Below are 6,000 nucleotides of genomic sequence, written 5' to 3' on the forward strand. Positions count from 1 at the left end.
TTGAATTTCAAAATTAAAAATTTAAAACTGAGTTTGAAATTCAAATTGAAAATTTCATTTGAAGGGAATCTTAAAAAAAATGAGTTGGCATCATTTTATAGGTGGTGTGTAAGATGCTAGTGTACACCAAGTGTACCTCTAGCATCATCCTTTATCAGGTGAATGTAAATTGGGTGTCTGCTTTTGTTTCCGTGAAAGTGCATAAAACAAGTCAATATTATTTTTTTTAAAAAAATTAATCCTAAATTATTCAAGGCGCTTCCCTTAAAATAATTTTTTTTTTTTTTTTTTTTTTAAAAAAAAAGTGTTTTATGCGCGGATTTTTTGACTGCATGTATTCTGATAGTAGAGAGCTAAACCCCGCCCCATTAATACTCAACCGCCCTATTAAATATCTCAAATACCCCTCCTTATATTTGACCCATTCAATTTTTACTAACTTTTACGATTTTACCCCATCTCCCCTCTTTTACAGTATTTACCCTCCCTCAACCATCAACTCCAAACAGAATCCGGTTGGTCCAAACCCAGATTCCGGCTAAAAATCTGGCGGTTCCCAAGATTTTCGGCCCATCCTTCTCCTTTCCCTGCAAATTCGACAATCTACACCTAAATTCCGACAGAATCAATCGCATGCTAGAGGGTGAGCAAGATCAATCCGACAAGAAGAGGGGCAGGAAGTGTGCGACAATAATGGACCCACCGGAGTAATCCAGTGGTGGTGGTTCGGAAAGAATGGCAGCGAATGGAGGCAAGGCTCCGGAGAATCTATACATAATATTAGCATGTTGATAGTTGAATATCAACTTCGATAACTTTGAGAGATTCATGGCAAGTAGAAGATTTTACTACCCGATAACCCACCATTAATGAGCAAAAACAAAACACAAGTTCTCACTCTTTATCTTCAATTTAAACAATTTATAAGTCATAAAGGCACAAATTATCAAATTATAAAATTAAAGGAAACCCATAAAAGATTCGTCCTTTAATTTTATGAAAATGGACTAAATAACTTGGACATTTTGATAATTTAATGGTTGTAGAGTTTGATGTTTCTATTTGACGAATGTGCTTTCACACTTCAATGGACAATAGTATATGATTGACTTGCTTTTGGTTGTTAATATTTTCCACAAATTATGCTAAATTACTACTTTCAGTCAATTTGTGATGGATATATATACTAATTGTTGTAACTTTTGTACGATACAAGACATATAATAAGGCTTATTGGTAAACTAATTAACTTTGGACCTAGACAAGACTTAGACTTTCTTGTTTTGAGTTTGGACCATGGTGGAGACTTCTTCACTTTGAGCTTGGATCACGGTTGAAGCTTAAAGTGAAGAAATCTCTACCATGATCCAAGCTCAAAACGAAGAAGTCCCTTTGTTAAAATAAAATAAAAAAATTAATTCGGTTTATAATAAATAACAATAAAAATTTATTCGATTAATAGTATTTTTTTTCTTTCCAAAAATGTAAATCCATATTAAGTAATACCGAATTAATTATAACATACCCTACAGACGGGGTAGAATAAATGATGCAACGAGGCACAAATACTTGGGTCAAAATATGCTAGACATTACGTATAATAGCATAATAATCATCCCTTGCATGTGAAACAACCATACATGCATAATAATACTTGAACAACATGCTTGACATTAAATTCAACGATTATAAATAATCACAACATGCTTGTTCACATAGAATTCATAAATTCAATAATAATCCATGACATGTTTGCTCACAACATCAAATATAAATCAAATAATAATCCATGTCACATGATTCACAATAAAAAGTATCACAAAAGTCCTCAGGTAAATGGTGGTCACCCTAGACATGTACATACCTCGAATATCTAAGTACGGGGGCCACTTTGTGAATTACGACTCAAGATTAGAAATCACCTCCTATCATTAAAATAATAAAAATCAATTATTATTCATGCTCACTAAATTTTCAGCAACTTTTATAAATTCTAAAACCCTTGAATTGGTTATTAATTAATTGTCCATTAGTGATGAAGGAAATAATGCCCTGAAGGAAATAATGCCCTTGGTCCAAGTATGCATTCTATGTTAAGTCTAATAAATGCGGTTCAGTATTAATTAACAAGTTAATAATTCAGTGAGATCAAGTGAGCTGAATGCCTAGATAGAGGCCGCTTCAGTTCAAGTGGAATTAATGATATTAATCCACAGCTTACTCTTGACTGAACCCGTAGGGTCACACAAATAGTACGTAAACGGATCAAGTATTTAATGGCATTAAATACTCCATCTATGAATATTCGGAACCGACGGATCTTGGTTTCAGTGGGAGCTAAGATCGTCACAGGCAAGAAATGAATACTCCGGAAACGATGATATTGCCGGAAACGGAAATATGGATCGTATCGGAAATATGAATATTATCCAAGTCGTAGATGTTGCCGGAAACGGAAACATGGTACGTATCGGAAAATATTATTGGAAATGGAAATATTACCAGAATCGGAAATATTGCCGGAAACGGAAATATTGTCAGAATCGGAAATATTACCGGAATCGGAAAATAATTCCGGAAACGGAAATATTAAATATTTGTTCGAAACGGAAATTAATTCCGGAATCGGAAATATTAAATATTGTTCGTATCGGAAATAGATTCCGGAAATGGAAATTTAATCGGAAGCGTATCGTACGAATTAGCATCGGACGAGGCCTGCCGGACGAAGGCCCAGCACGAAGCCGGGCCATCGCCCAGCAAGCACGCACGCCACAAGCCCAGCGCGCACCAAGGCCACGGATGCGTGGGCCGCGCTGCGTGGGCTGCTGCTCGCATGCGCATGGGCAGCCCTTGTGGCTGCCGTGTGTGTGTGTGAGTTTGTGCTCATACATGATTCCTAAATCTACAAAGAGTTAGTGTGTGATTAAATTCCTATTCCTAATTAGATAAATTAATTAAATAGAATTCATGTAGGATTCTAATTTCAATTAATTCGTATCCTACTAGGATTGCGATTCCTTTTCCATAACTCTATAAATAAAGGCCTAGGGGTCATTATTTACATACAAGTTTCAAGTATTCAAAACTAAGATTTTTAAGCAGAAAAATCAGCCAATATTCTTGCCTACCTAACCGAAAATATTAGAACCTTAAGGGCGATTCTAGTTGGTCAATCTTAAGGCGGATCCGGACGTGCTGTGGACTATCTACGGAGGGACGACATTTGGAGTCCTAAAGACTTGTTCTTGTTCGGTTCGGGCGCAGCTAGGGAAGGCACGCAACAAAGAGTATGCATCTAAACTATGCTAAATGATTATGTGTAAATAATATGTTTCCTGGCTTTATGGTTTTTTCCGCATGATTTATGAACTGTCATATGAATCATAACCTAACAGTGGTATCACGAGCCCCTTATTATTTTCATAATCTAAATTGCATGAACATGGTTAAATATTACAAATTTGCAAGAATTAAAAGGGGTGATTAATTTTCGTAATTGATAATTAATTGCAAATTGCGTTTATTTAATTATACGTACGCAGTTTTTCGGCAGTTTCTTCATTACTCATCCGAATTGAGTGATTTTTGTGTCAATTCCGCATGTAAAAGGCATTCTAAAATTTTGACAAAAAAAAGTATTTTTCTGCCGAACCCAGAATTCTCAAATTCGAAGCCTAACTATGACTTTTCGAAGGTTTTAGTTTTTCGAATGCAAAATTTCGTAAATTTAAGATGTTAAATTAAATATTTGCGATTCTTGTTGATAAATCTTGAATTTTTGATTGACCTACTGCATATGTTTAACAAGTTTGAATGCCTAGTCTTGTTAATTATGCAATCTAATTTGTAATTATGATTAATTTGTTGAAAATTAGAATAATTTAGAATTAATTTGATTTTCATAATTAATTGTAATTTAATTAGAAACCTATGATTAAAAACCACCATAAAAATTGTAAATTTACGATAAATTTTAAATTTTTATGACCTAGACTTGAATCCATAACAATCGGAAATCAATTGGATAATAAATTTTCGATTTTTCGCCCTAAAATTATGAAATTAATATTATTTATTAATTTGTCATTAATTTTAAATATAAATTTTAAATTTTTATGCGATTCGTTCATAAAACTTGCACGCACGAAGCAATGGACGCTTCGTGTTACCCTTAAGGGGTGTTGTATAATGCGGGCATGCGACGACGAGCAAGGGAGCTCGTCGCCCGTGCGGCACGAATGCAATGAGCAAGGGCGTAGTGCACGAGCACAAGGCAGCAGCCCTGCCTTGTGTCGTGTGCCACGAGCTATGAACGAATGGGCATGGGCGAAGGGCGAAGCCAAGGCAGTCGCGTGTGGGCAGCAAGCGAGCTGCGCCACAACGCGCGCTGCCTCGCACAAGAGCGCGCAGCCTCGCGCGCAGCGAGCGCAAGCTCGCGTGCCACGAGCGCAAGCTCGCGTGCCACGAGCGCTGCGCCCAGCATTACTCGCGCGCACAGCGCGCGATGTCGCCCGCCCAGCGAGCGATGTCGCGCCCCAGCGAGCGATGGCTCGCGCGCACAGCGCGCGATGTCGCCCGCCCAGCGAGCGATGTCGCGCCCCAGCGAGCGATGGCTCGCGCGCACAGCGAGCAAGCTCGCGCGCCCAGCGAGCGATGTCGCGAGCGCGCACTGCGAGCGATAGCTCGCGTGCGATGGGCGCTGTGCGGAGGCTTGCGATAGGACAGCAGCAGCTATGCGACGAGCGCATGGGCTGCGCGCACATGGCCAGCAATGGCTGTGTGCGTGCGGCCCATGGGCGTGCAACGCGTAGGGTGTTTGCGTTACGATTAGATCGTTTTGAATGTTTAATTTGAAAATTTCAGTTCACGTAATTTTAATTAATTTTAAAATTAAAATTTGAATTAATTTCTTGGATTTTAATTTTGAATATTATAATTATAATAAATGGTATTTATTCTAATTATTTTACTAAAATTAAAATCATGAATTAATTTAAATGCGAATGAAATTAAATTAAATTTTTGGATTCAATTATAAATTTATATGAGCTTTAAATTTTAATTAAATTTGTATGTTTCCGGTTAGACTAGAAATACAATTTTATGTTTAAAATTAGTAAAGCATATGAATTTATTGGTTTGAGTGGGAGCGCTTTTTAGTCATAAACTCTTGATTAGGTCTACAAATCCTTAAGGTTAAAACAACTTGATTAGAATTAATAAGGACTGAATAATTGGTAGATTATTGGTGCCCTTGATTAATTGCTGCAAATGTTTACGTGATGCATAATGTGTTTTACTAACTAGCTATGTGGGCCATTCATGATAATGAATGGGTGAATGGTATATATTGTATATGTACTGTTTTGCAGGTTATGAAGTGACTAGTATGGCCCAAATAGGATAGAAAATATGGTCTGCGTACCATTAATTTTAATGTAATTGGTCTAAAGTACCAAAGTTGTTTTTCAATTCAAATATGGTCTGCGTACCATCAAATAGTTGTAATTAGTTATAGCTTATCCTATTTGAAGAAAATGGTGCCTCCCACGGAGATTTTCAAGACGGACTTTGAAGTCAAAGCTTCAAGATGAAGTCGGGCCATACTAGATCACAAATATCTTATGCATGTTTTAAGTTATTTATTGTTTTAAATATGTCTTAAGATGCATGAGATTAAAAGCTTGATTATGTTGCATGATTAAGGATTTTAGTTCACTTAAAATCTAACCAACATAGTAAGAGCCTTAAGTTCCAAACTTAAAAATTGAGTTAAAAGGTGCCATGCCAAAATATACACTTGCTTGGATATCCTTTACATCAATCTAGTAATAGTTTTCGCTCAGCGAGGTGTTACTTATTGGTCCTAAAGGGGCAAGGTACACAAATAATTGTGAGTACATGTTAGTTTTGGTAAAACTCAACGATATAAGTAAGGAGTCCTTTTATGTCGTGGCAAATTCGATAGGTTTACCTAATAAGTTCTTAGACGTACCT

The sequence above is a fragment of the Spinacia oleracea genome, chromosome 6, assembly GCF_020520425.1.
Source record: "Spinacia oleracea cultivar Varoflay chromosome 6, BTI_SOV_V1, whole genome shotgun sequence".
Lineage (NCBI taxonomy): Eukaryota > Viridiplantae > Streptophyta > Magnoliopsida > Caryophyllales > Amaranthaceae > Spinacia > Spinacia oleracea.